This window comes from Notechis scutatus, chromosome 1 (genome assembly GCF_049901735.1).
Source record: "Notechis scutatus isolate UNSWTSFEM ecotype Mainland chromosome 1, rNotScu1.2, whole genome shotgun sequence".
Classification (NCBI taxonomy): domain Eukaryota; kingdom Metazoa; phylum Chordata; class Lepidosauria; order Squamata; family Elapidae; genus Notechis; species Notechis scutatus.
The window spans coordinates 11,932,566-11,944,437 of NC_142009.1; the positions used below are offsets into that span (position 1 = coordinate 11,932,566).

The 11,872-nt window shown below is 44.4% G+C and overlaps 1 protein-coding gene across 9 annotated transcripts in view; it reads right to left on the bottom strand.

Annotated features, from left to right (window-relative positions):
- AKAP1 (A-kinase anchoring protein 1) overlaps nucleotides 1-11,272 on the bottom strand; it is a 69,834-nt gene extending 58,562 nt beyond the window's left edge. Inside the window, exons 1-3 of one of the 9 annotated variants that reach the window (XM_087957008.1) lie at nucleotides 11,043-11,272; nucleotides 6,238-6,287; nucleotides 3,862-3,982 (exon numbers count right to left, since the gene is read on the bottom strand). The gene's annotated coding sequence lies outside the window, so the exon portion shown is untranslated. The other 8 variants (XM_087957036.1, XM_087957013.1, XM_087957001.1 and 5 more) reach the window with 8 other exon arrangements.
- Nucleotides 11,273-11,872: the final 600 nt, after the last annotated feature.

Here is an 11,872-nt window from a genome sequence, read left to right on the forward strand (position 1 = left end):
GACCAGGTGCTGATCTACGACCTGGTGGCAGCTGGCCCCAACATCATAGATGAAAATGGAGCTCGTGGTGGGTGGGGGCGCAGCCCTTCCAAACTCCATTTTTGCTGGCAGCATACTGGAGGATGCTGTCGCAGCCGAAAACACCATGAGCAACCTGGCCAAGGAGAGCGAGCATAGCAGCAGCAGCCTCGAGGAGGTAAGGGCAGCCGGGCACCCCCTCAGGGAAGACGGGCTGGGCTGGGCTGTGGGGTCCCGGTGCCCTGGGAGCTTGAGGGCTGGGCTGGCCCTCCTCTACCTAGGGCTCTGGACAGCCTGTGCCGCCATCCAGGAGTCCTCCACGTGGCCCGAGAGGGATGGCAAGGCTCCTCTGGAGGACAAGGGTTTGGCCCTCTTCCAGGTCTCGCCTTCCTCCGCTGGAGACAATGGATCCCCGTAGCCCCATCCAGGCTGCCACAAGTGCCCCTCACATGAGTGACATCGAGCTGGACACGCCTACCCCAGCCACACCCACCTGACCTGAGGTCAAACACAACCCACATGCGGCCCTCAATGAAATCGAGTTTGACACCCCTGGTTTAAAGGAAACTAGCTAGTCTGCAACTCAATGCAATCCAAATATATTAGTTCTTAGTATTTTATGCTATATTTTATGCTACCTCAGCCATTGCTATGTTTCCTCCTAGGAAGAGATACAGCTGCTTTAAAGAGCTGGAGGGCAGCTCACATACTCCTGTGATTCATATACTTCTGTGCAACAAAGTACAGTCTTCGTATCTAATCCTAGCACTGCACAGCTTACAATTTGGCTAATCATGGCTTAGTACTACCCGTATTTGCACAACTCTCTGAGTGACTAACGAAGTAACCAACCACATTGAAGCTCAGTGTGAGGTGGGTAGCTTATTGTATTGCAAAAATGTAGGCAACTGTCTTGACTCAGTGAAACATAGTTTATTTAAAGCATGGGGTGTGATGACTCAGCAGTTAAGATAGTGGGCTTGTCTGCCTTTGGAGTCGGACAGTAGTGAGGCAGGGGAGCAGCAAGAGCTGGTTCCTAGCCTGTGCATGCGCAGAGCTGCCAAAAGAAAAGAACGATTATGAACTAAGGGTTGACGTGGGAGTAAAGCCACAAGTGGATGGTGAATGGCCCCTCTCATAGGGATTAAAAGAGGAGCAAAAGGGGAGGGGCCTTTTGCAGGAAACCATTCGTTCATTGCAGCAGTGTGAAGATCTATCTGTACATCTCAGATACTCTGTGCTGAATCCTTCCTTGTCAGCACTGCGTTTGAAAATATTTACTTGGCAGCTCTCCAAGCTAGATAAGGTCTGTGCTCCTAATTACACCCTTGAAAGGCTGTTTGCCAGGCCTTTGGCTGAATGTGAATGCAAGCAATTCACCTTCGTTTAACAAAAAGGGTTTTGCCAGGACAAAGAGTCTGCTTAGTGCTTTTTGGGGAAGCCTAGGTCAGAACAATAGTACCACTTTGGTGGAAAGGAAACAGTGTTCCATGCACCTCTGGCGTATAGCCATGTGGGCCACATGATCATGGAAATGTCTTCAGGCAATGCGGCTCCTCTGGCTAAGAAACAAGAGATGAGCATCACCGCCTAGAGTCAGACACAACACTTTACTTTTACCTTTATTTAAAGCATGGACAGATTTGCTGGATGGACATGCACCACAATCATATTTTTAGGCAACCCAAGGACCTGGCCCAGGAAAAGTTTTTGAAGTGCAATATTTCTCCCTAGAAATATTTTTAATTGGATGTAGTTTGCATGCCAGCATTACTATATACAGGTAGTCCCCAGCTTACAACTGTAAAGGAGTCTGCCCGTTATGACTATAAGTCATTATAGCCGTAAAGCACGGCTGACCCAAGTTTATGACGTTTTTTAAACAGCAGTCATTAAACAAATCATGATGGTTAAGTGAGTCCACAGTCATTAAGTGAACCCATCATTTGCTATAGGGAATTTTTGCAGAAAAGCAGATATAAACACCAGTTTACATTATAAATTGCGGTTATGTGATGTAGGATGCTGTAAAGTGCTATAAATCAGGGTTGGTCACCAAGTGCCCAAAATGTAGTTATGTGACTGAGGGGAGGGGAGGAATGGTGACAATCAGCCACTGGAACTTAGGAACCACATCATACATACACTTTTTGGGTGGGTGGGGGAGTGTTCATCTACCTTCAAACAGTCAGTAAACAACTGATTGTAATTTGAGGACTACTTATACATTTGTTTTCTCTAGGTCCGTGATGGCGAACCTATGGCACACACGCCAGAGGTGACACGCAGAACCCCCTCTGCAGGCATGCGAGCCATCACCCCAGCTTGGCTCTGCCGCGCATGAGCACACGACTCCCACTGGCCAGCTGGTCTTTGGGTCTCTGCCGCGCATGCACAGGGGACGTATGGACATTGCATTTTGGGGGTTTGCACGCATGTGTTTTGGGCACTCAGTGCCGAAAAGGTTAGCCATCACTGCTCTAGGTAATGCTAATAAATCACAATTCCTGCAACAAAATACATTTCTCCTCTTAGACATGGGAAACTGGAGGAAGATGATTTGTTTTAAGGGTTTTTTTAAAAAAAGGTAAAGGAGCCCCTGCAGATTTAACTCTGCTAGTTGTTGCCAATTACAAGGGGCAGTGCTCATCTCCATTTCAAGGCCATTGAGTTAGCACTGTCCAAAGACATTTCCGCAACCATATGGCCAGCATGATGTCACGAAGCACTGTTCCTTCCCACCAGTGGTACCTATTTATTTACTCGCATCTGCATGCTTTCGAGCTGCTAGGTTGGCAGGAGCTGAGGTAAGGACAGGAGCTCACTCTGTCGTGTGGCACTCAGCTCTCAAACCTGCACTGCCAGCTTTCCAGCCAACAAAAACCAGTGAGCCACTGCCATTAACCACTGCCATTAACTGCACCACCTAGTATTTGTTTTAATCCAAATTATACAATATATGTGGGAGTTGTACACCACTCCAAGTTCATTGATTGGAGTGGCCTCTAAGTCCTGTACAGAAATAAAATAAGAAAAGTTTGCTAAGCTGTCAGCACCACGAAAAGCTGAATCTTCAACACCGAAAAACATCATCAGCTATTCTGGGCAACAGTGATTTACTGACATCATTCATCTTTGTTATAATCTTAAACCTTACATCACCAATAAAGACACACAACTTCACCAGGCTGGAAACCATAAAGCTCTGTCATGTTTTGTCACAGATACATGAGTATTAATTAAGTTGGCTGGGGATAATAGGAACTGTAGTCAAACCCCCCCTCCCCTCAGAAGAAACTGGGGAGAAGATGGATATTTATTAAGCTTCTACAAAGCCAAGAATAAGGAAATGTTAACCTCAGCAGTTTAGATATGTAGTCATTTATAAGATGTCCAGTTTTGAAATTCAAATCCATTTACAATGAACATTATTATTTTTTATATACTGTAGGTTAGTAAACCAAATCAAATAAAAACACTTGGCCTCATCCATTCATGACCAAATGTTTGCTGGAAGAGGATTCTCTTCAAAATTTTGAAGAGCTTCCTATTGTTTGAAAAATCAGCCAAGATCCAATCAGCCTTGCAAATTAAAATTAAACCAGATCAACACATCATAGGTTTCACTGATAGTCAAAACTAGCTGAACTGAAAGTTTTGATTATTAAAAAAAACTTCATATAAATAATATTGCAACCTATTACACAAGGGCATATTAAGATTAAAGAGTTGTGCCCCCATACTCAAATTAATATGTATGTTTAATATACTGTTTAAGACAGCCAGTTTGGTCTAGTGATTAAGGCATCAGGCTAGAAAGCTGATTCCGAGTTCTAGTCCTACCTTAGCCATGAAAGCCAGCTGGGGGACCTTGGGCCAGTCAGTCTCTCTCAGCCCAACTCACCTCACAGGACTGTTGTTGTAGGTAAAATAGGAGGAGGAAGTATGTGGACATGTTCGCCATCTTGAGTTATTTGTAAAAAGACAGAATATAAATAAATAAAATAAATATAGAATTGCAATGACAAGGTGGATTATTTGTATACTAAAACAATTCAAAGTTTGGAAACTATTCTTTTCTGAAATAGCTATAAACAATTTTAGGCATATCAACTAGACATATTTTTATTTTTTCTCCCCAAAGTCAAATGTAAAACCAGAGATGCCACTTGTGTATTGAGCATGCCTAAAAATCTATATACTTCACTTTTCCAGTGGATTCATAGAAACGCTTGAAAAAAGTTTGTACATTGTATTTCTAGTTTCCAGAACTGCTACCTATCTATTTTGCATAGCACAGATGCATCCTGTTAAACTACATCTTACGCGTGTTTCTAAAAATGAGAACATCTTGTAGAAAAATGTAATGAAAAATATTATGGAATAGAGTTTGTTTTTTTGGGGGGAAATGCAATCCCCCTCTTTTCTTCATCAACTCACCAACAAACTGGCATTCAACTTAAAGACCACCTCTAAAAATATAACTTTGGGCCACACCACACAGATTTTATTTCTCTTTCCCATCCAGTTGAAAAAAACAAGGCAGTTACACTGCCAAAAAAAACCATGAGTAGTAAATAACAGATAAACTGATTAAAGCATTTGGAACTTTTGTATGCTTTCTTGCATTAGAAAGCTGGCAGGGGAAAGGGCTTAGCTTTATCTGTTGAGATCATAATAGATTAAAAACTAAAACCAAATTTGCATTTTCATACCGTACCATGGCACAATTTCCTTAATTATAGTTGACTGTAAGAATTAGGCCTGGTCAAGTTCATACAATACACCAGTCCCAAATGGAACAAAACGTATTATGGTTTAACCACAGAATGCCTGTTCTGTGCAAACTCAGTCCACGTGGCTATTTTAAGATTCTGCCTGTTGTGGGAAGCCAAAAAATCTGGTTGTGTAAACCACAGCAACGTTAACAGTGGATAACAGAGGATAAGCATATTGTACAACCTTCAGACTAATATACTGAGTGCAGCACATTGCATAAAATCTAACTTTCATGTAATAGTACAATCAAGGAAGCATTAATCAGAGAAACAAGCAACATAGTTGCCCGTCTAGGATTCTGCATGGAAGGAGAACATGCACAACAAAACAGACCAGGGATTCCTGCCCTGAATTTTAACCAGGATTTCAGCATTTCCCATTCTAGCTAAAAGTAAGTAAATTACACTACAGCTTCCTGCAATGTTTCTCAAGCTTGGCAACTTTAAGATGTGTGGACTTCAATTCCCAGAATACCTCAGCCAGCAACGGCTGGCTGAGGAATTCTGGGAATTGAAGTCCACATGTCTTAAAATTGTCAAGCTTGAGAAATACTGGCTTATTGTAATGTTTCAACCCTGACCCCTGGTCACGAGTGGGATTCAGATCTCAATAATAAAAAGGATCTGCCTATCCAGAAGATCAAAAGAGGACCACGGAAGTCCTGTATCCATGGAATTCCATTTGCAGTGATGAATATATTCAGGCCTTCCCTGTGGCCTTAATCTCCTTTGGAACAACCTGGCCTGTAGCAACAGACAGCCATTCTTCTGGTGGACTCCCCACATGTTCATTCTGGGTACAGCATTTGGAGGATGTCACGTTTGGCCCTGCCTCAGTGGATGGTACTATTATTCCAATGTTGTTATTTGGATTTTAATTCCTTTTACAAAATATTACACTACAGGTAGTCCTTGATTTACAACCACAATTGAGCCCAACATTTCTGTTGCTAAGCAAGACAATTGTTAAGTGAATTTTGCCTCATTTGACAATTTTTCTTGTCACAAGTTGTTCAGTGAATCACTGCAACTGTTAGGTTAGTAACTTGGTTGTTAAGTGAATCTGGCTTCCCCATTGACTGTGCTTGTCAGAAGGTCGCAAAAATGGATTGCATGACCTTGGGACATTGCAACTGTCATAAACACAAGCATCCAACTTTTGATCACGTGACCATGAGAAAGCTGCAACAGTCACAAGTATGAAAAAAAATATTTTATTTATCAAATTTATCAGCCGCTTAGCTCACCTCAGGGTAACTGAAAATGCTTATAAGTCACTTTTTTCAGTGCTGCGTAACTTCAAATGGTCACTAAGCAAATGGTTGTCAAGCCGAGGACTACCTATACTCTGAACTGGCTGGACTGCAGAAAAATGGATATGTTAATATAACCGATAAAAACCAAGTTTTCTTAGCAGAAAATTAGGAGGAAATTCACCTACAGGTCACAGAATCCAGCATGTTGGCACACTGGGGCACAACTTGATCCAGACTTGAGATTACAAATGAGAGCAAGAGTCAGCCAAGAACCAATGTGTACTGAATCATGTTTTACAAAATAAACTTTTCCACCCATCTTAGCTGCAGAGGAGAGAGGCCTGCTCACTCTCCTGTAAAAGCAGGGGTCTCCAACCTTGGCAACTTTAAGACTTGTGGACTTCAACTCCCAGAGTTCCTCAGCCAGCTGGCTGAGGAACTCTGGGAGTTGAAGTCCACAAGTCTTAAAGTTGCCAAGGTTGGAGACCCCTGCTAAAGCACTCTGGTAACTTTATTTGCTACAGAGGCAAAGAACCTGTTTGGTGGAGCAGATAGTTATCTGGGCTACTGAACGTCCATTTTTGCAGAAGGGAGCCAAGACTGCCCCGTCTGGACCAAGGGAAAGGAAGACATGTGTGGTTCACTGCCCATGACTTCCCACAAGTCTTTGCATTCAACAAAACACACACCCTTGTCCAAGGTGAATCAATGTCACTTTCTCCCTATCTTAGACAGATGAAACTGCAAATTAGCCAAGTGAATGTGTGTTAGAGAGAAAAGATTTGCATTTCTCTGCTAGCTTCTTGATCCCACTGGCTAACCTATTTACAAAATACTCAATAAAACAAACAACCACCCACTCTGACAAACAATCAAATAATAAGTAATAGACTTATCAAGGAACTCTAATAAGAAAACAACATGCACCAACACTGACAGGGCAAGACATTTGTATGTAAACAGGGAGCAAATCCTACTTCCTTCTAGTACTGATGTTGTTATCCAGTTGGGTAATGAAATGTCTCCAAGAAAACAACCAAGCTCAAAGAGCACCAAGGGCTCCATTAATACAAAATTATAGGAGAAATGTGGTTTTTCTCTCCAACCACTACATTCCTGGCCCTATCCCAGGACCAATCTAAACCCAGAAAATAGCCTCAGCATAACAGTGTCTCTAATTCTGATTGGTCAGATGTCACAGAGCTGAGCAATCCTTACCCAGGAGTGAGAATGAAGATTAAAGCCCAAGAAAGTGTTTCTGTCCAGTTGGGGAAACAGTTTTGCTGTCTTTTGCTCTCAAACATAAGGCAAGATATAAATGTAATAGATAAATAACAACAGCCACAATGTGAGACACAGATTTGCAACCACTTCCAACCAAAGTTATTTCCAAATATATTTAATAATCTAATACACCTGCATCTAAGGTTAAAACCAGAACAGAAATCCTAAAACCTATATTCAAAAACTCAAAACTTTCCCCCCTCAAAAATGGACATTGACATGTTGTAATGCAAAGATTTCCAAATTTGGCAACTTTAAGACTTGTGGACTTCAACTCCCAGAATTCCTCAGTCAGGAAGACCATTGGTATATAGTGGATTCATGAATAACTCAGATTGGAGACCTAGGTTCAAATCCTTACCTGGCTAAATAAATCACTTTGGGTCCAAAAACTAAGCCTGATATGTCCTACAGAATAGTTGTGTAGCTACAATGGGACAGTGATATAAAGTTTTGATCCACCCTGAAGAAACCTTCAAAAATCTGTACAACGCAACCTATTGCTTTTAAAACCTGGATCACTTAAAAGAGCACCGTGCTTATAGAAAGCAATAGCTAAAGCTGATGCTTTTGAAAGACAACTATCCAAATCCTGAAACAACTGTGCTGTTTCTAGTTATCAGTCTAAAATGCATCCTCAGTCTGTAAAATGGAATAATTTATAGCATAAAATGATAAGCCTAACATACTACTCTTTTGTAACTATCAAAGTTTGCCTACTAACTTTATATGGACATCAGTGACCTCATTTTTTTCTCCCACAATCTGTAAAATGGGAATAGCAGTCGGTTACATTAAAAGAATGAGGACAGGTGGAGAATTAGAGAGCAGAAAAACTTTGAATATTCACTGTGTAAGAGCAACTGTCTTTTAGAGAGCCTGTCTTTCAGGTGTCTAGAATAGTAGTTACAGCTGGATTTGACCCTGGCCAACTCAGTTCTAAAATAGATCCCCTTGGGCCAGTAACTATCTTTCAATCAAGTCAACTCAACAGGATTGATGTGAAGCATATACTGTGGACATAACATGATGAAAAAAATAAACATGTTGCATTGTTAAGCATACATGCTAAATTTAGCACAGAAGCTTGGTTCACACATACTACTAAAACACAATGTGGTTTATTTTGGTTTAATACACATTATGTGAATCTAGCCACTGTTATTTTATGCCTAACAAGATGCACAAAATATGCCAGATGCCTCCACAAACCCCGGATTAGCAGAATATATAAATACAGCAGGCAAATCAACACCCAGAATTTCCTTCTCCGATGGCATTATTCTCCCTAAAGCCTGGGAAAACAAGTAATCACCATTGAGCTGTGCCTACTAGGAGGTGATTATAATATGCACATTGAACACACCTGGAGGTTGGGGGGGAGGCATACCAAAGCACCATTCCTTAGCACAGCCCTTCAAACATTGTCATTAGTGTCTTAAAGGAACCTTGCTCTTTGCACACCCAGAGAGAGCAGGCGCATGGTTAAGACTTAATCAAATCCACCAAATGCAACTGTTGTTGTGTTGTTTTTTTGCTATGAGTTCATTTAAAGGAAGGGGAACAGGGAGGGAGGTTACCAAAGCAGCAAAACTTGCTCAGCCAAATCAAACCGAGGCTTTCCTCTCCTCCACCTCCCCTCCCATGCCTTCACGTCACCGCTGTGCCCTTGCAAGATGAATCAGGCACATGGCAAAACGGATGGGCTCTCCAAAAGGAAACTGCCTTTCTCAGCCCCAGGCTTGCTCAAGAGAAAGAGAGCACCCAGCTGGCGTGGAGAGGATGACCTCTACCCACCACGGAATCCCACTTCCACAGGACGCTTTGAGGGAGCAAGAGTAAACTAGGCCTAGCTGGAGGACCCAGGATCCGCCTCTTTCTAGCCGCCGAAGGCTGAGTGCCAGATCCTCTTGAAAGAGAAACCGACAAGGTGGTGTGTGACCTTGTTGCAAGGAAGTTTTAGCTTTCTCACTGTAGAGGTGGCCTCTGGCTTTAAGATGGGGGCAAAAGGCAATTTAACTGCAGCTGGACACCCAGCAGCATTAGCTGAAAAAACGACCTCAATGGGGTTTTTGCAAGGACATCAATCCAAGCACACGCTCCCTAACATTATACATTTCAGACATGAATAAGCAGCTTGCAAATGTCTGGGTACCTTTCAAATGCAGTTCTAGCCCACACCTGACACATTGAAAGAACAAACCAGGGAGTGGCCTTTACTCAGAGAAATTAGCACATCTGTAGTGAACTCTAGCATTATTACCCACTTCAAAACACAGCCATGCCCATACGAGTTTCTTCCCAAGCAGAGATGCTTTGCAGCCATAAAGTTTTCCAACTCTCATTCCTCAGTCCTAATATTCATCTCACATCAGATTGAGTCACTATCAACCAGCTTCTGTGCATCTCTTGACAACTCTGCACTACCTGCCCTGTCTCTTCCACACACAACAACCCTGGGGATAAGCCAACATTAAGTTTACAGTAGTATACTTTACATGGAAGAACCAGGGGAGGGAAAGCCTTTTAAACACAAGCTAAACAGCAAATTATACTCTTTCCTTGATTGGTAACACATGTTCTGAGGCCTCTCCAATATGCCACAGCCTCCCCATACCACAACTCTCAGAATTTGCAAGCCAGGTTGTTTGTAACCTTAATACATCTGAAGGCTGATCTGGTGGGGAAGGGTTACAGTCCTAAAGCCTGAACTTTAAGCAAGGAAATCTTGGGCTGTTCCTGGCATTTGAAGGTGTTTTTCAAATGTCTTAGAAAAACAAGGACCAACATGGCTCAAACAAACATCAACCTCCCTTCACAAGCCCACAACTCCTTAACCACCTGACAGCTTCAGCTTTTGGGGTTGTGTGTCTTCCAGAGTGACAGGTAGGCCTTCACAGCCTCCAACTTTCTCCCCATGGGCAAAGGGGCACTTGCCTAGCTGAGAATCTTGAAACTTGTACAGCACTCCATTTGGGGTGCAAATGCAAAAAAAAAAAAAAGCACCAAATAGTCCGGCTGTGCAAAAAAAAAGGGGGGGGGGGAAGGGCAGGTATCCGGAGAAAGTGGCAGGAAGAAACATGTTCGCAGAGGCAGACGCGTCGAAAACGCCATAAAAGTGCAAGTACAAGGCACGTGGAAAGTAAAGGACGGGTAAATGACAAGAGTTAAAGGGGGTTGAGAGGGAAGGACGGAACCGCCGCTACTTCGAGCCCCTCCGGAGCCCTAAGTCGTACACAGAAGGGTCCAGCAGCCTCTCCGTCGCTGCTAGGGAATGGGGAGCCCCCGTTCGGGGTCCAAGAGCCGCTTTAAAGTCGAAGACAAGCGAGGGAGGTCAGATGCAAGCCGGAGGGGAGGAGGGGGGTGGTCTGTCATCGGACCCGGGAGCTGCGTCCTTACCTGCCGATTACTGTTAGAGAGCAAGCCTCGGCAGGCTAGTCAAGCAAAGCTTCGGGGAGGTGGGCTAGCAAGTTCGCAAACATATGCGCGGGAGGAGGAAAGAGAAACCCCCCCCCCCGCGCTCCTTTGGAAACAACAGACCGGGGCTGGGGGGGGTTGGATACGATCCGCCGGAAGCGGCAGCAACCAATTGTCACCCTCACCCACCGCTGCCCACGCCGCTGGCCTCTCCGGAAAGCCCCTCCCTCGCAAACTTGGCGCAATGAGGACTGGCATCTTAAGCCAACCCGTCAAATCCGCTACTCACGATGCGTCCGGTGGAGCCGGCTCTTCCCAGCTGGTTGCGGCCGCCTCTCCTCGCCGTCCCACCCCCGATGCCGGTGCCAAGCCCCCGTGCGCTACCTCCGTGCCCAGCCCTGCCACCCGCCGCGGGCTTGCTGAATTGTCCCCCCACGTGCTGCCGGACCGGGCCTTTTGGAACGCTGAGACATTCGACCGATATACACAACGCTCCACTCGCCCCGCCCACCGCTCGCTGAGCGTTTCCCTCGGCCCCGCCCCTCCGGCCGCCGTCTCGGCCGCAGCTCGCGCGAGAAGGCTAAGGAGGCCACGCCCCCTTCGCTCAGTCGGGAGGGGAGAAGGGGGGGAAAAGCTTCTCCGGCGCAGGCGCAGACAAACAAATCCGTTTCTCCGGTTCGCAACGAAATAGGTTTCTGTAAAAGCAGAGATTGCCAACCTTCGCAACGTTGAATACTTTTATAGACTTCAACTCCCAGAATCCCTCAGCCAGCCAGCCAGCGTTGGTATCCAACCTGCCGCATGGCTGGCTGAGGAATCCTGGGAGTTGAAGTCCATAAGTCTTGAAGTTTCCAAGGTTGGGGGATCCCTGCTGTAAAGGGAGGGCCCGCGAACTGGAGTTTTGTTTATAAACAATCCAAGTCCAACCAGACCAATTTTTGCAAATTATACTTGTAAATAAATGAAGGAAAGGAGGCCGTCACCCCGACGGATGGAATGCTTTTAAAATGCGCTCGTATATTTGTTTATTGCGTAAAAGTGCAAGTGCAATTCGAAGAACAATTGAGCTGCTTGGATCTTAAAGGATGAATTCACGGGTGGCAGATTGTAACTTCCCAT